Source organism: Ovis aries, chromosome 2, assembly GCF_016772045.2.
Source record: "Ovis aries strain OAR_USU_Benz2616 breed Rambouillet chromosome 2, ARS-UI_Ramb_v3.0, whole genome shotgun sequence".
Taxonomy (NCBI): Eukaryota; Metazoa; Chordata; class Mammalia; order Artiodactyla; family Bovidae; genus Ovis; species Ovis aries.
Genome location: NC_056055.1, coordinates 161,865,412 through 161,889,705, shown reverse-complemented (window position 1 = coordinate 161,889,705; position 24,294 = coordinate 161,865,412). Strand labels below are relative to the sequence as shown.

The 24,294-nt window shown below is 39.4% G+C and overlaps 1 pseudogene; it reads left to right on the top strand.

Moving 5' to 3' along the window:
* Nucleotides 1-11,917: 11,917 nt before the first annotated feature.
* Nucleotides 11,918-24,294, top strand: part of LOC101114176 (NADH dehydrogenase (ubiquinone) complex I, assembly factor 6-like) — a 66,900-nt pseudogene continuing 54,523 nt past the window's right edge.

The window sequence follows — 24,294 nt, the reverse complement described above, 5'->3', positions numbered from 1 at the left end:
ATCCTTTCCATGGTAGACTTAGAGTAAACTCATTCTGCCTTTGAGGATAGAAGATGGAACTTGATTATTTCTTGACTCCTTCCTATTCAAAGACAATTTTATTTACACTTTAAATAAACACTTTCAGTGTTTCTCAAAATAAGCTCAAGAGCCATCATTTGGAATTACTTAGGGAGTTCATAAGTAGTTAAGATTCCTAAGTGTCACCCCAGGATGTATGTTTTTAACAAACCCTTTAGTTGATATTTATGTGTCCTAAAATTTAAGAACTACTGTAAGAAGAGACTTCCAGACAATATTGCTGAGTGTTTCTAAATAGGTACAAATTAGGTATCTATGTGGAAATCTTAGCTCCCAGAGATTGGCGCTCTCTGTTTAGTACCAAATCATGATGCTAGAGATTCTGAAGAAGAAAAGTGATCTAGTAAAAATCCCTTAATCTTTTCATCTGCTGAAGCTCTGTCTAAAGTGATTCTTTAAAACTCACCACAGAATGTTTAAACACTAAAGAGTCTCAGAATCTGTTCTGATCCAACCTTCTTACTTTACAGAAAAGGAAACTGAGAGTAAAAAGGTTCTAACTCATCCAAAGTCAGTCAGCTAGGAGGGTCAATCAACAGTTAAAATGAACCTCTTGGCTGTTGTTCTACTCATTTTACTTAAGGTGAATTTCTATCTATGTGGACTATTTCCACAATGTGCACTTTTGACAACTGTTCTGTATTTGGGTTTTTTTTTATCTTAATGACTAAAATTTATTTTTAAACTCGAAGATGAACAAGACACAAAATGTACCACTCGGTATTACAGCTCAAATTTTACTAAAATTTTACCAGAGCTGTCCTTTAGCACCCAATGTGGGTGGTGGTTACAACTGTATTTTAAATAGATCAATCAATTACTTGATATACAGATGATACACATACACATATGGTGGCTAGGCAATTCTTAGAGACATTTCTAGCAGAGTTATTCAATATTCTAGAAACAGAGCCTCCTATCACACTGCTCATATATTGTATTAATATTCATATTCATTTATTTAATTGATATGTGTTGAGTGCCAACCATGCGCCAGGTATTATGCCTTTCCAGTGGAGTTGCATCTTTTGTGAAAATTGGGTTCTAGGATCAGCACTTAAGACAAAAATCATCTTCCCAGAATCAAAATTACCCTCTGAAAAAAATTATTTATGAAGGTATAACCCCATTTCCCCCAGTTTTATCTCTGACTGAGCACCAGATAAAGTTGTTGTTTAGTCGCCAAGTCGTGTCAGACTCTTGTGACCTCATGGACTGTATCCCACCAGGTTCCTCTGTCCATGGGATTTCCCAGTCAAGAGTACTGGAGTGGGTTACCATTTTCTCTTCCAGGGGATCTTCCTGACCCAGAGACTGAACCTACAACTCCTGCACTGGCAGGCAGATTCATTGCCACTGAGCCACTAGAGAAGCCAGATGAAGTTAACTTGCCTTTAATGGCCATGCTGTATGAAATTAAGTCTCATTAAACATTTCAGTTACACTTGGTGCAGAGAAATGTCCTGTGTGAGAAGCACATCAAAACTGAGACCAACCCAGGGAGCAACTTGGGTTCACATCTCCTGTCTCTACTCATTCATTAGGTGGAATGGCAAGCCACTCCATTTAAATTATTTCTCTCTCTCTCTCTGCCCAAGTAGACAGAGCTGAATTTCAGTAATTTAATCCAGGTGTGTTTGGACCTCTTGCAGTTAGTCATAACCTGTCCTCATTCTGCATTATCCTGCTTAATCTACATGATTTTATTATATTTTCTCATCTGTACTCACTGTAGGTAAAAATATGAGAGACTTTTTATCAAGATGTCAAGAGGGAAACCTCAGTTTCAAACTCTGTTACTAGTATCTTCAGTCTGCTACTCAGTAGTGGGCTAGCATTTTACCATCTTTTTGACCTTGACCCCTAGCCCTCATTCTGGTAACTCAAACAGCTGCTGACCTGTGAATGAACAGAGTTCTCTGGATTGAGGATAGCTGATGTCTTCCCATAGTGCTCTTCATGTTGTTCGAGCCAATCATGGATCCCAGCTTTCTTTAACTCTCAAGGTATTTGCTTTCTGTCATGTCCCATTTTACATATGAGCCCCAAATCCTGGAACAACTCCAAATAACATATTTGGAGCAGTAATAAAGTTTGGTTACACTTCTGTAGTTTATCCTATCAAATTGGCTAAGCACTGAGGAGGGAGAGAGAGATTGTTTCCAGAAACCATTCAATTCACAGCTAATTTATCAACCCTATGGAAAAAAGGATACCATGTGGCACTGAATAATGGGGATTCCTGTACATTAAAAATAGGATTGACAGCAACAGCTTATTTCACAGGATCCTCTAACTGGAGGTCATTAAATCCAATGACTTCTTGATTGACTCTGAATTAGAAACCAAAAGATGAAAGACTCCACTTTTTCCCAACTCTAATCTTATGAGCCACTCAACCTAAATCCTGGATTTTATTGTCAGGCATAATACTACATGGAGCAGCATAAAAAACTCCTAACCAGATCAAGCTCATCCAAGCTATAGTATAACAGCATCAGGACTAATAACTTCCAGGCTAGTGACCATAAACCATGAAGAGCTAACATTTCTCTAGCTTTAGAAAGTCTGAAAACATCATGCCATCAAAGGAAACAGTCATGGAATAGGTTGCAAGCTCTGAAGTTTTGGACTCAGTTGTATTTTATTTGCTTTTATTCCTCAGTCTCATTTTTTTTCTGCCCTTATCCTTTTCAATAAACATATCTTAATGAAAGACATTAAGAAAGAAACAAGTTACTGGCAACATGTAAAGAAATATTCTTTAATACATAAGTGGTAATTAAAATGTAAGCATAAACACAGACTGGTTGAATGGATACAGAAATGAGACCCATATATATGCTGTCTACAAGAAACCCACTTCAGACCTCAAGACACATATAGACTGAAAGTGAGAGGATGGAAAAATATATTCCATGCAAATGGGAAGCAAAAAAAAGCTGGAGTAGCAATACTCATATCAGACAAATAGACCTTAAAATAAATAAGATTACAAGAGATAAGGAAGGACACTACATAATGATCAAGGGATCAATCCAAGAGAGAGACATAACAATTGTAAATATCTATGCACCCAACATAGGAGCACCTCAATACATAAGACAAACACTAACAGACATAAAAGGAAAAATTGACAGTAACAATAATAGTAGGAGACTTTAACACCCCACTCACACCAATGGATGGATCATCAAAATAGAAAATTAATAAGGAAACACAAATCTTAACTGATACATTAGATGAGATGGATCTCACTGATTTCTTCAGGACATTCCATCCAATTGCAAAAGAATACACCTTCTTTTCAAGTGCACATGGAACATTCTCCAGGATAGTCTACATCTTGGGTCACAGACCAAAACTCAGTAAATTTCAGAAAATTGAAATCATATCAAGCATCTTCTCTGACCACAACTCTATGAGACTATTTATCAATTACAAGAAAAAAAAAACTGTAAGAAACACAAACATAGATTAAACAGCACATTTCTAAATAACCAACAGGTTACTGAAGAAATCAAAAGGGGAATAAAAAAATATCTAAAAAAAAATGACAATGAGAACACAACAACTCAAAACCTATGGGATGCAGCAAAAGCAGTTCTAAGAGGGAAGTTTATTGCAATGCAATTCTCAAGAAATAAGAAACTTCAAGAAATAAGAAAATAATCAAATAGACACCTAACTTTACACCTAAAGCAACTAGAAAAAGAAGAAAAAAAAAACTCCAAAATTAGTAGAAGGAAAGAACTCATAAAGATCCAAGCAGAAATAAATGAAAAAGAAATTAAAGAAACAATAATAAACATTAATAAAACTAAAAGCTGGTTCTTTGAGAATATAAACAAAATTGACAAACCTTTAGCCAGACTCATCAAGAAAAAAGAGAGAAGAATCAAATCAACAAAATTAGAAATTAAAAAGGAGAGGTTACAACAGACAATGAAGAAATACAGAGGATTATAAAAGACTATTATGAGCAACTAACTATATGGCAATAAAACAGATAACCTGGAAGAAATGGACACATTCTTAGAAAAGTTCAGTCTTCCAAGACTGAACCAGGAAGAAATAGAAATTATGAACAACTCAATTACAAGCACTGAAATTGAAGCTGTGATAAAAAATCTCTCCAAAAAAACAAAAGCCCAGGACCAGATGGCTTCAAAGGAGAATTCTATCAAACATTTAGAGAAGAGCTAATGCCTATCCAACTTTCAAAAAATTGCAGAGGAAGGAACACTTCCAAACTCATTCTACAAGGCCACCATCACCCTGATATCAAAACCAGACAAAGACAACACAAAAAAAGAAAACTACAGGCCAATATCACTGATGAACATAGATGCAAAGATCCTCAATAAAATTTTAGCAAACAGAATTCAGAAACACATCAAAAGCTCATACACCATGATCAAGTTGGGTTTATTCCAAGGAGGCAAGGATTCTTCAATATACAGAAATCAGTCAATGTGATACACCATATTAACAAACTGAAAGATAAAAACCATATGATCATCTCAATAGATGCAGACAAAGCCCTTGACAAAATTGAGCACATATTTATGATTAAAACTCTTCAAAAAATGGGCATAGAAGGAACCTACCTCAACATAGTAAAGGCCATATATGAGAAACCTACAGCAAACATTGTTCCCATGGTTAAAAGTTTAAAGCATTCCCCCTAAGATCAGGAACAAGACAACGGTGTCCACTGTCACCACTATTATTCAACCTAGTTCTGGAAGTCCTAGCTACAGCAATCAGAGAAGAAAAAGAAATAAAAAGAATCCAGATTGGAAAAGAAGAAGTAAAACTCTCACTGTTCGCATGACATGATATTGTACATAGAAAACCCTAAAGATAGTATCAGAAAATTACTAGAGCTAAACAAAGAATTTAGCAAAGTTGCAGGATACAAAATCAATACACAGAAATCACTTGCATTTCTATATACTAACAATGAAAAATCAGAAACAGAAATTAAGGAATCAATCTCATTCACCATTGCAACAAAAAGAATTAAATATCTAGGAATAAACTTACCAAAGTAGACAAAAAAAAACTGTACACAGAAAATTATAAGACACTAATAAAAGAAATCAAAGATGACATAAATAGATGGAGGGATATTCCATGTTGCTGGGTAGGAAGAATCAATATTATGCAAATGAGTATATTACCAAATGCAATCTACAGATTCAATGCAATCCCTATCAAATTACCAATGGTATTTTTCACAGAACTAGAACAAAAAAATTTCACAACTCATATGGAAACACAAAAGACCCTGGCTAGCCAAAGCCGTCTTCAGAAAGAAGAATGGAGCTGGAGGAGACAAGCTTCCTAACTTCAGATTATACTACAAACCTACAGTCATCAAAACAGTATGGTGCTGGCACAAAAACAGAAATATAGACCAATGAAACAAGATAGAAAGCCCAGAAATAAACCCATGCAACTATGGATAACTTATTTTTGACAAAGGAGGCAAGAATATACACTGGGGCAAAGACAGCCTCTTCAATAAATGGTGTTGGGGAAACTGAACAGCTTCATGTAAAAGAATGAAATTAGAACATCTCCTAACACCATACACAAAGATAAACTCAAAATGAATTAAAGACCTAAATTTAAGACCAGAAACTATAAAACTCTTAGAGGAAAACATCGGCAGAACACTCGATGACGTAAATCAAAGCAAGATCCTCTATGAACTCACCTTCTAGAAACAAAAGTAAACAAGTGGGACCTGATTAAACTTGAAAGCTTTTGCACAGCAAAGGAAACTATAAGCAAGGTGAAAAGACAACCTTCAGAATGGGAGATAATAATAGCAAATGAAACAACTGACAAAGGATTAATTTCCAAAATATAAAAGCAGCTCATACAACTCAATACCAGAAAAACAAACAACCCAATCAAAAAGTGGAGAAAAGACCTAAACAGACATTTCTCCAAAGAAGACATACAGATAGCTAACAACCACATGAAAAGATACTCAACATCGCTCATTCTTAGAGAAATGCAAATCAATGCTACAATGAGATATCACCTAACACCCATCAGAATGTCCATCATCAAAAATTCTACAAACAATAAAGGCTGGAGAGGGTGTAGAGAAAACGGAGCACTCTTGCACTGCTGGTGAGAATGTAAATTGATACAGCCACTATGGAAGATGGTATGGAGATTCCTTTGAAAACTAGGAATAAAACTACCACATGACCCAGCAATTCCACTCCTAGGCATATACCCTGAGGAAACCAAAATTGAAAGAGACACATGTATCCTATTGTTTATTGCATCACTATTTACAACAGCTAGAACATGGAAGCAACCTAGATGTCTATCGACAGATGAATGGATAAAGAAGTTGTAGTACATTTACAGAATGGAATATTCAGTTCAGTTCAGTCGCTCAGTCATGTCCAATTCTTTGCAACCCCATGAATCGCAGCACACCAGGCCTCCCTGTCCATCACCAACTCCCGGAGTTTACCCAAATTCAAGTCTTTCGAGTCAGCGATGCCATCCAGCCATCTCATCCTCAGTCGTCCCCTTCTCCTCCTGCCCCAATCCCTCCCAGCATCAGGGTCTTTTCCAAAGAGTCAACTCTTCTCATGAGGTGGCCAAAGTACTGGAGTTTCAGCTTCAGCATCAGTCCTTCCAAAGAACACCAAGGACTGATCTGCTTTAGGTTGCACTGGTTGGATCCCCTTGCAGTCCAAGAGACTCTCAAGACTTCTCCAACATCACAGTTCAAAAGCATCAATTCTTTGGCGCTCAGCTTTCTTTCTAGTCCAACTCTCACATCCATACATGACCACTGGAAAAACCATAGCCTTGACTAGAGGGACCTTTGTTGACAAAGTAATGTCTCTGCTTTTTAATATGCTGTCTAGGTTGGCCATAACTTTCCTTCCAAGGCGTAAGCGTCTTTTAATTTCATGGCTGCAATCACCATCTGCAGTGATTTTGGAGTCCCAAAAAATAAAGTCTGACACTGTTTCCACTGTTTCCTCATCTATTTTCCATGAAGTGATGGGACCAGATGCCATGATCTTAGGTTTCTGAACGTTGAGCTTTAAGCCAACTTTTCACTCTCCTCTCTCACTTTCATCAAGAGGCTCCTTAGTTCTTCTTCACTTTCTGCCATAAGGCTGGTGTCATCTGCATATCTGTTATTGATATGTCTCCCAGCAATCTTCATTCCAGCTTGTGCTTCTTCCAGCCCAGAATGTCTCATGATATACTCTGCATATAAGCTAAATAAGCAGGGTGATGATATACAGCCTTGACATACTCCTTTTCCTATTTGGAGACAGTCTGTTGTTCCATGTCTAGGTCTAACTGTTGCTTCCTGACCTGCATACAGGTTTCTCAAGAGGCAGGTTAGGTGGTCTGATATTCCTATCTCTTTCAGAATTTTCCAGAGTTTATTGTGATCCACACAGTCAAAGGCTTTGACATAGTCAATAAAGCAGAAATAGATGTTTTTCTGGGACTCTCTTGCTTTTTCGACGATCCAGCCGATGTTGACAGTTTGATCTCTGGTTTCTCTGACTTTTCTAAAACAAGCTTGAACATCTGGAAGTTCACAGTTCATGTATTGTTGAAGCCTGGCTTGGAGAATTTTGAGCATTACTAGTGTGTGAGATGAGTGCGATTGTGTAGCAGTTTGAGCCCTTGTTGGCATTGCCTTTCTTAGGGATTGGAATGAAAACTGACTTTTTCCAGTCCTGTGGCCACTGCTGATTTTTACAAATTTGCTGGCATAATGAGTGCAGCACTTTCACTGCATCATCTTTCACGATTTGAAATAGCTCAACTGGAATTCCATCACCTCCACTAGCTTTGTTCGTAGTGATGCTTCCTAAAGTCCACTTGACTTCACATTCCAGATGTCTGGCTCTAGGTGAGTGATCACACCATCGTGATTATCTGGGTCTTGAAGATCTTTTTTGTACAGTTCTTCTGTGTATTCTTGCCACCTCTTCTTAATATCTTCTGCTTCTGTTAGGTCCATACCATTTCTGTCCTTTACTGAGCTCATCTTTGCATGAAATGTTCCCTTGGTATCTCTGATTTTCTCAAAGAGATCTCTAGTCTTTTCCATTCTATTGTTTTCCTCTATTTCTTTGCACTGACCACTGAGGAAGTCTTTCTTATCTCTCCTTGCTATTCTTTGGAACTCTGCATTCAAACAGTTATATCTTTCCTTTCCTCCTTTGCTTTTCACTTCTTTTCTTTTCACAGCTATTTGTAAGGCTTCCTAAGACAGCCATTATCCTTCAGGAAAAATAAAATAATTTTTTTTTTAATGTGAGCATACCTTGAGGGCAGAAAATGGATACCTCTTTTAGGAATTTCAAAGCTAATAAATACAGCAATATAAATATACCATTAAATTGCATTGTAACCAACAAATAGACATATGAATTATTGAACCATAGTTAAACTTCAGGACCTACCTGCAGAAAAGGGTAAACACAAACAAAACAGGTCCAAATTAACTGAGCAAGTAATAGTATACAAGAGGGTAAAAGGTTTAAAAATGTAACAACTGAAGCCCCAAAGTGTAGATTCTCAAGAGAATTCCAAATGGCAAGAGGGAATAGAAAAGAATCAATATAGGAAATGTCATAGGTTGTTCTGATTAATGCATACCTTGTGGTTTAGAGCTCAGCACCAATGCCAGTTTGATTCTGAAGACAATGTATTTCTAGAAGCATAGATGTAAAAAGAAAATGGAATTTTGTTTTGAATACAACATATGGCACTGCCTATGTGCTTTTATGAGAGTCTACCATGACCTTCCACTTCTGGTCACATTGGACTATCAGAGACCAGATTTACCTGCCTGCCTTAAATAATTTTTAAAAACTGGACTAAACATATGAAACAATAGTTTTCAGACATTGAGCCACAGAAGCAAGTACAGTTATCCCTGAGTAAAGGGAAACAATCCAGATGAGTTCTACCTCCAACGTCTCTTTTTACTGCCTAGAGATAATTTCTAGGCTGAAACAAAGAGAGGAAACCCTAACAGAGCCTGGCTTTCTCCCTGATTGGAGGAGATAGAGCTGATTATTTAACAAAGGTGCCCAAGAAGGCTCAAATTCAGAGAACATGGTTCTGGAGAGAGGAGAGCTTCACATGCTCAGGACTTCTGCAGAGGATTCTTTGTGTCTTCAGCTAAGTACTAACTTACACATGCATATGAGGAAGCTATCAATACAAAGCCAAGTAAAGACCACTGTAAAGAAGCAATGCACAGAGCTCACATGTCTGAAAATAGTTCCATTTTCCCTCAACCCCATCAGAATGGAAAACCTCATAACACACAGGGCATCAGATAGAATACTCATACGGCTATTGACACATAGTGAGAAAAATTTTTCCCTAGACTAAGGGTTACTGTGGTCCCATCCAACAAAGTTTAAAGATTAGCCTATGGGATCAAACTGTTTCCAAGTAACTTAAATGTGTTCGGCGCAAAGCTCAAGAATATTTTTAAAAATACAAAAATAACCAGCACCCAAAAAGATAAAATTCACAACTGGCATCCAGTGAAAAATCACCAAGCATGCAAAGAATCATAATGAAGAGAAAAAATTAACGGAAACAGATTCATAAATGACACAGATGGTAGGACAAGTGGACAAATATATTAAAACATACTGTAATTAGGTCCCATATGTTCAAGAAGGTGGAGCATAGTTTTTCAACCTTTGCACTGCTGACATTTGGGGACAGATAATTCTTCATTGTGGGGGCTGTCGTGAACATTATGGTATGTTTAGCAGCACCTTTAACCTCTAACCACTAGATTCCAGTAGCATTTTGTCACCTACCTGTGACAAGCAAAGGTATCTCCAGAAATTGTTATATGTCTCCTGGGGGCAAGATTACCCCTGGCTGAGAAACACTACAATGGAAGAAAGAATGAATACATTAAGGAGTTGTTTTTCAGCCCCTCAGTCATGTCCAACTCTTTGCAACGTTAAGGAGAAATATGGGTAATACCTAAAAACCCAATTACAGTTTCTGTTGATGAAAAACACAATGTCTGAGATGAAGAACACACTGAGTAAAATAAGCAGCAGATTACGACACTGCAGAAAAAAATTAATGAACTTGTTGTTCAGTCACTAGGTTGTGTCTGACTCTTTGTGACCCCACGGACTGCCTCACGCTAGGCTCCTCTGTCCTTCACTATCTCCCGGAGTTTGAGCAAATTCATGTCCATTGAGTCAGTGATGCTATCTAACCATCTCATCCTCTGCCACCCTCTTCTCCTTTTGCCTTCAATCTTTCCCAGCATCAGGGTCTTTTCCAATGAGTCAACTCTTCACATCAGGTGGCGAAAGTATTGGAGTTTCAGCTTCAGCATCAGTCCTTCCAATGAATATTCAGGGTTGAGTTCCTTTAGGGTTGACTAGTTTGATCTCTTTTAATGAACCTGAATCTGAAGCAATAGAAATACTCCAAAATGAAACACAGAATCTACCATGTTGTACAGTTATTTATTATAGTAGATATTCTATAAGTGGAGTTAGGAATACCAACTACAAGGCTATTGTAGCAAACCAGTCCAGTGAAGAATGTGACAGGGTGAAAATATCCATACTGATGGTAGGAAATTAATACAGTGACTACTGCAACTAATAATGTAGTAGTATAAGGATTAGCTAACATTGAATTTTTTGTACCAGTCACTTTGCTAAGCAATTTATATACACTTTTTCATTAAATATTCACAACAATCTTTAGAGACTGGTGTCACCATCCCCTTTACAGATATGAAAGCTGACTCTCATACAGTTTAAAGAAATAATAAACAGCACAAGATCGTAAGGTCACACAGCTACAAATGGTAAAGGAGAAATTTGAGCCCAAATCTGCTCTGCTCTAGAGCCTGCCCTCTTAACCACTAGGCTTCCCAATATGGAATGATTGGTTGAAAGGAAAGCAGAACTATTTCAAAGAATCAAAATGAAACTGAACGACTGACTTGGATGTGGAAAAGGGAAAATACAGCAAACGGGAAGCATATTATTCAAGAAATAGCAGAAGTGTCAAAAATATAAATAAAGCTGTATACATATACAGTCTACAGACCTTTAGAGCTAGAGGGAGTATGAATGATAATCTCTTCTAGGCACAGATGTGCATACACACAGTACACACACCTTCAAATAGCAAGATAAGTACAGATCTAGAGATTTTGCTTTCCTTCCCCACATTTGCTGAGTGTTTTAAATGACTCGCTTAGTTTCTCCAGCTAGTTAGAGGCTATGCCAAACTTGGAGCTGTAATTATCATGTTCTTTCTACTCTGACACCCTGCTTCCCCTGAATAAATATATAAACATGCCTACCCCACGCCTAGCACATGGCAGATTTTTAATAAATATTAGATGTTTCTATTGACAGACAATTAAGCCATTCAAAATGACTTATGTATATAGTCACAGCATTACTGCATGGGGGCAGATCCACTCTGAAACTGTCTCAGCCTTTTCTTCATGGAATAATCTTATTTACCATCAAATGATGTAGTCAAGTCACAGTGACTGGGGAAAAAAAATTTTTTTAGTATTATTTCCCATCTTATAGTATGTTCTTGAAACCTCCTCATGCTAAAGTGCCTAACACCCGAGCAGAATGGGAATAGAATAACTGTCTTTACACAAACAACATTACCTATGTTTACAATCCTTTCCGCAGGAGGGAATCAGCTGATGGAGGCAGCCAGTCTGTACAATTATAGAAGCATGACAGAAACCGGGTGAGCCATTCTCCACAGGATTCTGTATTATCCAGATCCCATGTCGGCACCAAACCAAAAGGCTGGCCTGAATCGCTTCACCCCCACATTCTCCTCACACAATTGGTAGGTCCAGTTAGAGATGCCTTTCTCTGCATGAGACTGCTGTCCCAAGCAACATGTAAAATGGTTTGCCTTTAAAGAGCCCATTGCCCTTGGCACCAACATTTCTTAATGTTTATGTTTTTGAGAGGAGAGTGTGGGTGATAAAGCTCTCGGTCACACGGAGGTGCCTTTTTGCTCCAGCAGTTCACAAGATATTCAGTTTTATTTAATGGCTTAACTGCTTCATAATTGCTCATATTCAGCTGCTCCTAAGCCTGAATGATCTCAGCTTTTAATATGCCTTGTCTAATTTTTAGCCACATCAATCTATACAAATAGCTCATCACTACTCTGAAATACTAATGCTTGTCACATATTTCAATCGGCTTTATAAGACCTTGTTCCTGTGTTCATAAATCTTGTTAACATTTCAGGTCCTTTATTTTCTTGTCCAATGATTCAGAGATATATATACACATATTTGTAAAAGGTCTAAATCTTCTCCAAGGATGAAACTCTTTTCAAATAAAAAAGATTTGACCTCTTTTTTCACTAAATCTATATAACAGTATTTGTAATTATTTGTAGCATTTTGCACCATTGCCTTCTTTTCATAGTTAGCCTCATATTTTTCTTACCTCCTCTTCTTGTTTGTAAACACCTTGGGATAAACCAAAGAGATAAATAACAACTGGGGGTGGGAGGCAGCTAGAGATTGGGTGGTCAGAGGTCACTCTGTGAGATGAGATTTGAGCTGAGAGCTGAAAAATGGGAACAGTTAGCCACAGTGAAGACTGGTCCAGTACTCCTGCTTTCTGTTGGAGAAAAGCAAGCTAGTCATCAGTCACTGTGGGACAGTGACCTATTTCATCAGAATACTAATTTCTTCAATAAAGTAACATCATCAGAAAGGGGTAGGGCATTAAGAAAGTTTCCAGACACACCTGAGTAAACGTCAAGTCTAAGGACTCCATTGTGAACAGGACACACTGGATATCAAGCAGAGATCCATAAAGGTCTTCTAAGTCACTGAAGTGTATTACTATATTTATCTGATTAGTAAGAATATGCTGATATGTTGTTTAGTCACCCAGTCATGTGAAACTCTTTGCAACGCATGGACTATAACTCTCCAGGCTCCTCTGTCTGTGGAATTCTCCAGGCAAGATATATTAGTCTTTCCAATTACACTGAGAGCTCTTCTGAGGTATTATAGAAACTATTTCTCACATGACAGCTCTGCATCCTTGTTATTTATTGTTTATTATGTATAAGGCAGTGGCACCCCACTCCAGTGTTCTTGCCTGGAGAATCCCATGGGCAGAGGAGCCTGGTGGGCTGCAGTCCATGGGGTCACTAAGAGTTGGACACGACTGAACGTCTTCACTTTCACTTTTCACTTTCATGCATTGGAGAAGGAAATGGCAACCCACTCCAGTGTTCTTGCCTGGAGAATCCCAGGGACGGGGACCTGGTGGGCTGCCGTCTATGGGGTCAACAGAGTCGGACACAACTGAAGCGACTTAGCAGTAGCAGCAGTATGTATCACCCCCACTAAATATAAGCTCCGAGAATCCAGAGACCCTGTTATCTTGTTCACAACAGCATACCCAGTCATGGAATAGAGCACATAATAGGCACAAAGTGTGCCTACTAAATAAATGAATGGAACCAACCTGGTATTAGCGTGAATGCAAATTGTTTTCCAATAAAACTGTATGTCCCTTGCATCTAAAGGAGAATCCTTATAGCTAACCTAAAGTCTACTTTTAAATCCAATAAAATGTCCCTACGATAAATAACTATTACTGTGGTCCTATATTCTTTAGGCTATAAGAGGTAGAAATAATCTGCGTGTCATCCCTGCCCCTCTTCCAACTCCATGTACCTCAGAAACCCAGGCCCAGTTAGAAAGCAAAAAGCAGACATCACAGGAACCCTCTCTCTCAACCATTACTGGTCATAGGAAGGACTGCTGTCTGACTCACATATCCCAGCTCCCCTCTTCCTCACACTCTATTCTAAGCTGTGAAAAGACAGGATTTCTCTCTCTTTTCAGGAATCTAATAACATGTAGCATCATAGATTGCACATTCAATGTTTGTTTCCATTTCTACATGTGAATATCCATTTGCCTTAAACCCAGTGTCATTAGCTTCAGGGTGCAATCATTCACAGGACTGTTTCAGTTGTATATACCAGAATTCATCATTACCCAAGCACTATAAAATCACTTACACATCATGGTCTTCCCTGAGAGCTGAAAAATAAAGTACTTGTCATATTCTTAACTGCATTGACTGGACCTTCCACAAACACTACGGTGAAAGAATTGTCCTTTCTTCCTCCTCACATACTTATTACCCTTAATAATACCTGTTATGACTGAGGCCTTTAGCAAAAAGAATGTTAGCTTAAAATTGTATGTTATTAGTTATAATTTGCCTGCTGGGAAAAATGTTGCCTAAGTAATAAATATATTTTATTAATAGAAAACTAGGTCAGAATAAAAAAAGGTCCACTCTCCAACCACCTATCTTCTCTTTCTCTAATGTGTGCTACTTTCCAAAAGCTGTGGGTGCTTGCAGAAACTACCATAGCAGCTGGGGATGGATTCTTCTTACATGACCAACCCTAGGGAAAACACTTGGATCAGGCGAATTGGTCTCCTGTGTTCTGGCCTCACTTTCTTCACCAATTAGCCCGCATTTAACATTTCTCCTCTTTCAAGAATGTCATACAGCATCGTGAGCTGATAAGCTAGCTCACATTAAACCTGAGGTATTGGAAGTATAATGTCACCTCACTCAGGCGTATTTTTATTTTATTGTGGGAAAGAAAGGGCAGTGTTTCAAACAGAGAAATAAATTCACAATGGTGGTCTTTTCCATCTACCTGTAAGATCCAATTATGTGCAAAACTCAGAAGCATTCATTTGCTCATTCATTTACTGTCAGTCACCAAATATCTTTTGAGGGCTTATTTTGTGCCAGTCACTGAGCAAAGTATTTAAGATGTTATGACAGACCTAGTCCTTGACCTCAAAGAATTCATGATACACAATTGTTTTGACTTTGGTTCACATAAGAACACTAAGCTCTGATTTAACATTTTGACCAACATACTTCAGATACACTTTATTTCTTTGGAATCCCCCCAAGTCTAGAAGTTTCTATACTAATTTTAGCTGAAAAGCATTACCTAGTTCTCACTTTAAGTCCTTCATTTCTCTTCAGGCTCTGTGGTGGAAGAGATGATCTCCCAGAAGCTTTCCAAAGATTTTCTCCCAAAAGGCTTCGAGTCAGTTTCAAACTAACAAACTGGGGAGATCGCTTAAATAATTTCTGTATAAAATAATCCTTGAAATGGAGGTAGCAACTTTCTTCAAGGAGGAAAGCCACTTAGCACTTTAAGACACCTCTCTTTATAGCAGCCCATCAAAAATATTTGTAACAGACCAACTGACCGCAGACTTGAGAAAATTCAGACAATACCAGTAATCTAGAAAGGGCAGCTGGTATCAGGAAGCGCTAGGATAACTGTACCAGATACTTACACCAGCCCCTACCTTGGTTGTTGTTGTCTGTGCCTTACCCCTGGATTACACCCCTTTTAATCATTTCCCTTTAATATTCATATAGATTCTTTGTTTTTACTCAAATCACTAAATATTTTTCTATTCTGTTTTACCTCATCAGTTTAAACTGGATAGTACATCTTTTTCCCATCCTGTGAAAGGGAAAAAAGACAATATTGCCATTGAAACCCAAAGTTTTTCATCAAGATATGATGAAATTTATTAAAGAAGCCAGTGACAGGCAAGAGACACATTCCCATATTACCTGAAATTTCCAGATAACATGTTAGTGTCTGTTCAGGAGCATTGCAAATGGTGCATGCTAAGTCGCTCTGTGTGTGTGAAGTCGCTCAGTCGTGTCTGACTCTTTGCGACCCTGTGGACTGTAGCCCGCCAGGCTCCTCTGTCCATGGGATTCTCCAGGCAAGAATACTGGAGTGGGTTACCATTTCCTTCTCCAGGGGATCTTCCCAACCCAGGGATCGAACCCGGGTCTCCTGCTTTGCAGGCAGACGCTTTATCCTCTGAGCCACCAGGGAAGCCTAAGTCACTTTGGTCGTGTCCAACTCTTTGCAACCCCATGGGCTGTAGCCTTCCAGCCTCCTCTGTCTGTGGGATTCTCTGGGTAAGAATACCCAAGTGGGTTGCCATGCCCCCCTCCAGGGCATCCTCCCAATCCAGGGTTTAAGCCTGCTTCTCTTACATCTCCTACATTGGCAGGCAGGTTCTTTAACAGTAGCACCACCTAGGCTACTACCATTGTGGTGGTTTCGTCGACAAGTCATGTCCGACTCTTGCGACCCCATGAACTGTATCCTGCCAGGCTCCTCTGTCCATGGGATTCTCTGGGCAAGAATGCTGGAGGGGGTTGTCATTTCCTTCTCCAACTACCATTGTGGATGGTAACAGTAGTCAAAAGTGCATTGAATCAAAGTTATGCATGTACTGAAGGAAAAGGGTGTCATTTAGAGCAAACACCATTCGTAAATTTGGGGACAGCTGATTTAAATTAGTAGGTTGCACAGAAACTTATTTCTGGAAACAATTTTCAGGGCTGCTCTTGCCAGCTTTGAAGACCAGGAATTAGAGATACTTTTAAAAACTGTTCCCTCTATATATAGGAAAAAGAAGCTATATAAAGGAAGTAAAATATTCAGCTGGTTCTATATGAAGCAGAGCAAAGGCTTCTCTAGTAATTTTTTCATGTGAAACCATGCGGTTGTTACTTTAAAGTGACTAAGGTTAAGTTGGAGCACCCAAACAATATTACAGGTATTTAGACAGTTATAAATAAATAGTTACTAGGACATTTAGGGGATAAGTTTAGACATATCGTACAAATCATAATGATGACTAAAAAATCCTGACCAAAAATTATAATCACTGTAAAGACCTTAAATTTTCCTTTGGATTTAAGCCAAAAAATCTGCATATAAATTTCACCTACAGGTTTGGTGTTGAGATATCTATTTTATTTATTTATTTTAATTTTTACTGGAATATAAGTTTATATACAATATTCTGTTAGTTTCAGAAATACAGCAAAGTGATTCAGTTATATATATCCAATATATCCACTCTTTTTTACATTTTTTTCCCATATAGACCATTACAGAGCATTGACTAGAGTTCCCTGTACAGTACAGGAGGTCATTATTAGTTACCTATTTTATATATCCTAGTGTTTATAGGTCAATCCCAATCTCCCAATTTATCCCCCCCACCTCTTACCCCCAGTAACCATAAATTTGTTTCCTATGTCTGTAATTCTATTTCTGTTTTGGAGATAAGTTCATTGTTCCATTTTTTTTAGATTCCACATATAAGAAATGCCATATGATATGTGTCTTTCTCTGACTTCACTCAATATGACAACCTCTGGGTCCAGCCATATTGCTGCAAATGGCATTATTTCATTCTTTTTTATGGCTGAGTAGTATTCCATTGTGGGCTTTCCTGGTGGCTCAGCAGTAAAGAATCCACCTGCCAATGCAGGAGATCTGGGTTTGATCCCTAGGTCAGTAAGATTCCGCTAGAGAAGGAAATGGGAACCTACTCCAACATTCTTGCCTGGGAAATCCCATGGACAGAGGAGCTGGGCAGGCTATAGTCCATGGGGTCACGAAGAGTCAGGCATGACTTAGTGACTAAAAACAACAATATTTCATTGTATATATGTACCACATCTTCTTTAGACATTCCTCTATTAGTGGATATTTAAGTTGTTTCAATATCATAGCTATTGTAAATAGTGCTATAATGAACATTTAAGTACCTATATCTTTTCAAATTATCATTTTTTGTATATATATCCAAAAGTGGGATTGTTGGGTCATATGATAGCTCTATTTTTCAGTTCAGTTCAGCCGCTCATTGTGTCTGACTCTGCAATCCCATGGACTACAGCATGCCAGGCCTCCCTGTCCATTGCCAGGTCCCAGAGTTTACTCAAACTCATGTCCATTGAGTCGGTGATGCCATCCAACCATCTCATCCTCTGTTGTCCCCTTCTCCTCCTGCCTTCAATCTTTCCCAGAATCAATGTCTTTCCAAATGAGTCAGCTCTTCGCATAAGGTGGCCAAAGTATTGGAGTTTCAGCTTCAACATCAGTCCTTCCAATGAACATTCAGGACTGATTTTCTTTAGGATGGACTGGTTGGATCTCCTTGCAGTCCAAGGGACTCTCAAGAGTCTTCTCCCACACCACAGTTCAAAAGCATCAATTCTTCGGTGCTTAGCTTTCTTCACAGTCCAAGTCTCACATCCATACATGACCGCTGGAAAAACCACAGCTTTGACTAGACAGATCTTTGTTGGCAAAGTAATGTCTCTGCTTTTGAATATGCTGTCTAGGTTGGTCATAACTTTCCTTCCAAGAAGCAAGTGTCTTTTAATTTCATGGCTGTAATCACCATCTGCAGTGATTTTGGAGCCCCCCAAAATAAAGTCTGACACTGTTCCCACTGTTTTCCCATCTATTTTCCATGAAGTGATGGGACTGAATGCCATGATCTTAGTTTTCTGAATGCTGAGTTTTAAGCCAACTTTTTCACTCTCCTCTTTCACTTTCACCAAGAGGCTCTTTATTTCTTCTCTTTCTGCCATAAGGGTGGTATCATCTGCATATCTGAGGTTATTGATATTTCTCCCAGCAATCTTGATTCCAGCTTGTGCTTCATCCAACCCAGCGTTTCTCATGATGTACTCTGCATAGAAGTTAAATAAGCAGGGTGATAATAAACAGCCTTGACATACTCCTTTCCCAATTTGGAACCAGTCTGTTGTTTCATGTCCAGGTCTAACTGTTGTCTCCCGACCCGCATACAGATTTCTCAAGAGGCAGGTCAGGTGGTCTGGTATTCCTATCTCTCTCAGAATTTTCCACAGTTTATTGTGATCTACACAGTCAAAGGCTTTGGCATAGTCAATAAAGCAGAAATAGATGTTTTTCTGGGACTCTCTTGCTTTTTCGATGATCCAGCAGAGGTTGGCAGTTTGGTCTCTGGTTCCTCTGCCTCGTCTAAATCCAGCTTGAACATCTGGAAGTTCACGGTTCACATACTATTGAAGCCTGGCTTGGAGAATTGATTATTGCTTTGCTTGCATGTGAGATGAGTGTTATTGTGCAGCAGTTAGAGTGTTCTTTGGCATTGCCTTTCTTTTGATTGGAATGAAAACTGACCTTTCCCATTCCTGTGGCTCTATTTTTAGTTTTCTCTCAATAATATTATTTATTTATAACTGTGCTGGGTCTTCATTCCCATGCAGGTCTCTCTTTAGTTTTTGTGCGCAGTCTTCTCATTGTGGGGCTTCTCTTGTTGCAGAGCATGGGCTCTAGGGTGCCCGGACTTCAGTAGTCATGCACAAGACTGAGCAGTTGTGGCTCGTATGCTCTGGAGCACAGGCACAATAGTTGTGGTGCATGAGCTTCGTTGCTCCACAGTGTGTGGGATCTTCCCACATCATGGATCGAACCCATGTCTCCTGCATCGGCAGGCAGATTCTTTACCACTGAGCCACCAGGGTTGCCCCTATTTTTAGTTTTTTAAGGCACCTCCATACTGCTCTCCATAGTGGCTGTACCAATTTACATTCCCAGCAACAGTGTAGGAGAATCCCCTTTTCTGCGCACCCTTACAAGCATTTATTGTTTGTAGACTTTTTGATGATGGCCATTCTGACTGGTGTGAGGTGATACCTCGTTGTTCTTTTGATTTTCATTTCTCTAATAATTAGTGATATTGAGCATCTTTTCATGTGCTTCTTTTATTCTTCTCAGATATTAAATGAGTATCACCCATCTTCTATCTTAAGGCTTTATGATTATAAAGCATATAATGCCCTCTTGCTATTATCCTCACCTTCTTCCTTGCAGGGAGACAGACAAGCTGTATTCATTGCATAAAGTTAAATTCCCCAGTGCCCCATCTGTTGAATGCATACACACGTGCACACACACGCACACACACATAGACACACTTACCTTCTTTCCAAACAACCATCCTTCCCAGCTATGTAGAAGAGGCTAGGCCTTGGGAACAGTACTCTTGCCTGAAAACATACGTCCTCAAGAATCACAGTCTCAGTGAATATGAGGTCGAATAATTCGCTTGTTCACAATAGAGCTATTGATTCATAGTCCTTGCTCATGAATTTTTTTTCATCTCCATGATCCAGAATAGTTTACCTTGTCCCTTGCATCAGGCTAAATTCCATTAAGGCTCCATTCAAGTTCCACATCATCCACACCTTTTCCCTGATCCAGCAGATGACTTAAATGCTTTCTTCTCTCTGAGCCACGTGACTCCCATAGTAACAAGCTTCCTCAATAAAAAAAATTTAGGGAAAACCCAATCAGAGTGAGTGCTTCTCAACCACAGACTATGTAGGGTTAAATAATGCCCCCTCTAAAATTTATGTCCATCCAGAACCTCAGAATGTGGCTTTATTTTAAAATGAGGTTTTCTAGACATAATTGGTTAGGATGAAATTTGGGCTTAGGGTGGGCCCTATTCTAAGGGCTAGAGTCCTTATAAGGACAGAAACACAGATACGCAGAGGGAAGACAGCCAAGAAAAGGCAGGCAGAGTTATGCTGCTGCTGCTGAGTCGCTTCAGTCGTGTCTGACTCTGTGCGACCCCACAGACGGCAGCCCACCAGGCTCCGCCATCCCTGGGGTTCTCCAGGCAAGAACACTGGAGTGGGGTGCCATTTCCTTCTCCACAAGCCAAAGAATGCCAGGGGTTTCCAGAAAACACAGAAGCTAGAACAGTCAAAATCAAATTCTTCTCTACAGCCTTTGGAGGGAGTATGGCCCTGTTCACACCTTGATTTGAGACTTCTTACCTCCAGCACTACGAGAGAATAAATTTCTATTGTTTTAAGCCACACAGTTTTTAGTAATTTGTTTTAGTAGCTCTAGGAATTAATACATTGACCATGTCTTTTACTTTTATGTCTTCAGATTTCAGAGATTTAGGGGGTTATGGCTGGCAATCAATAAACAATGCTTATTGGCTGACAGGACGACACTTTGATGATTGTGAGTCAGGGCAGCTGGTCTGTGTAAATAGACCATTCTCAAGCTACTTGTGAAGCACAAGAATCCTGCTAGTAATTTCCTAGTGCCATGGATAGATTCAAGTTCAAGAGGCAGAGAAGAGCAGGTGTTTTTACAGATTTATTATTGGTGGAGGGATTAATGCATTAAATGTATTTTCTATTTAAAAGCATTTTCTCTTAGCTACAAGTTATTTATTTACTTCTCTCTTAAAAGGGAGCTGTATGGTTATAAACAGAGGCAAAGGTTTTGCTCTAAATCTTTGATATGCTAATATGATCATTAACTTCTATGACCATACATAGTTTTAAATTTTCCCATATTTGTTTGATCATGTGATACTTTAAGTTGGAGAGCATAGCCAAGAAATAATATTTTGGGTTACATATTCTGGGAAGCTGACCTAATTAATGACCTCTGCCTCTTATATTGAGATGCTTTAGACTGAAAGAAACAGGGGAAATGGCTTAGAATGGCTCAACCAGTAAGAGTTATTATGCCATATAATAAGAAGTTCTTCATTGGCTGTCTCCAGGGATGGTTAATTCAGCTGGTCAGTGGTGTCATCAGGCCCTGTGAACGTCTCTATTTTTGCTTTATTCAGTGTGTTGTGTGGTTCCCTTTAGGGCTACAGCAGCACCGGCCATCAAAATCATATATGCCAGTCAGAAAGGCAAATCAGTCCCAGAAGCCTCCTGCCCATTTCCCCTCCCATCTCACTGGCCAAGATAGCACCATATTTCCCTGCTGCTGCTGCTGCTGCTAAGTCGCTTCAGTCAGTGTCCGACTCTGTGCAACCCCATAGATGGCAGCCCACCATGCTCCCCTGTCCCTGGGATTCTCCAGGCAAGAGCATTGGAGTGGGTTGCCATTTCCTTCTCCAACGCATGAAAGTGAAAAGTGAAAGGGAAGTCGCTCAGTCTATCCGACTCTTTGCGACCCCATGGGCTGCAACCCCACTAGGCTCCTCCGTCCTTGGGATTTTCCAGGCGAGAGTACTGGAGTGGGGTGCCATCGCCTTCTCAGCCATATTTCCATACCTAACCCAATCACTGGTAAGGGGAACTGGGCCACCATGATTGGCTTAAATCACTTATACTCCTGATTCATTCTCTCAAACTGGGAAGGCAGCCTCCCAGCACAAATGAGTCACGCTCCTGTGATAGTGTGGAAGAGAAAACAAAACCATGATTCTGTTAGTGGGACTATTGGTTGCCCCTCAACAGCAGTTTACCCCTTCTTCCTTACCAACAGAACCATTGTTTTTGTGCAGAACAGTGAAGTGTTCAGCCTCCATTGTTTGAATCATGATTAGTGAAGCCATTCCTAGAAATCTCATTCATTTTTGCCAGATACTAGCTTTCCCAGACTCTTGTATTATAAGTGCCATTAGACATGGTTCTGGCCAATGAGATATGAGGAAATGTCTTATGCAGTCTTTAACATATCTAAATATCTATATCTACTTATAAATCTTATCTGTCTAATATAGCACTCTGTAGAGCAAGACAGAGACAGAGTTAGCTTAAGCCACCTCTCCAATCTGCTGCTACCCCCACCTCTCCTTTAGGCCTTGGAATATGGTCATGTTCCTAGGACAGTGGCAGCCCTTATGGCCCTGAGCTAACCAGCACAGGAGCCAAATACCAACACACTGAGAATGACTGGGCAGAAGATGGAAAGGACCTGTGAGCTACAGAATCCACCCTGGATGCTCATACCCTGAACACTTTTTTTAGCACCTCTTCACATCAGGCTGAACATCCACAGAACACAGAAAGCAAAATGCCAGAACATCCAAATCCTAGAGTGAAGACACTATTGCCGCCAAATCCCCTAACCGTGACCCCCTCAAAATAAAGGAACAAAGAGATAATTGAATTAGGAGACAGTGTGTCAAAGACAACCGGAAAAGCACCCACAAAGGCAGGTATCCCCAGAACTTTGATTCATCCTGCACAGTTTGGAGGTATATCTGGGAGGTGCTCAGAGGTGCCTCTCTGCTCCCAGCGTTGTGGGGAGGGGGCACACAGGGAATGGGGAAGAGTGTTTCTCTGCTGTGGGGAATGCAGTGGGAGGAGCCTCAGGGAGGTCATAGATCAGGAGAATAAGCAACTATTTTCCTTAGTGATTCACACGATCATAATTTTAACCGGAGTTTATCTGCACAAATCTGTGAGGTGAAGAAAAATGGCCCAACCAGGATCATTGGCACTGATTCTATATCAACCACCTACCCTCACCCCCAGGATGATCACAGCAGCAAGCCACTCTCTGGGCTACCTCTCTTCACTCCCTCCCCCTAAACTCCCTCTAAATCTCCTAGTCATTTGTGACCACAGTTTTGTAAAGTACAGTCAAAACACGAAACTTCAAAAGTATGCTTGGAAAGCGGGGACTGAAAATGTCAGTAATGAGATGAGCTGGCAGAGCAAGTACAGGCTTGGTTCTGTACCAGTAACAGAGAGAACTTAGCCAGTGCATAGAATCAGCTCACTTACTTTCCTCAAATTGTGACCATACCTTTATTCTAATCAATTATACAAAAACAATGTATATGTCATGCACTTTCATCAGATGTCATGTAAGTTTAAAACACTTTCATTTGTTTATATATCACATTATTCTAAGAAGTATTCATTGATTCATGGCTTCTGAAGTTTTAACATCTGAGTTCAGGTCAAATGAAGGAGGAAGAAAAGGAAGAATCAAGAAGGATGAGAAGAAAAATAAATGATTTTCTAACTAGAGGTCTCCCTAAAGATTTCCTCATTCCATGCCCTTTCCTATTCAGGCAGGGAACAGAGAAATTAGTTTTGTGCCAGCCCAAAAATCCATATTTCTACAATTCTCTACCAGTGCTGTTCTCAAGGGATTCATCAGTTTAATTTCAACACCGATTCATCAGACTGAAGGGTGGGAGAATTTTAATCATAAATTATTTGCATGGAAGCACATCAAGAACTTGCCACAAAAATATACATTCCTTGAAATATGTAAAAGTATTGCTTTTCAAACTTTCTAGCTCTTTGATTGTAATGATTTCTGTTAGGCTCATAATAGACCCATGGACTTAAGAAGGCTTCTCAAACACAACCATGCTGTCTATCAGGGGACAAACAGGCTTGACAAATATTCAGCCAAAAATACCATCTGGAATCACAGTGTTTCTGATAAAGGAGGTTTCTATTTCAT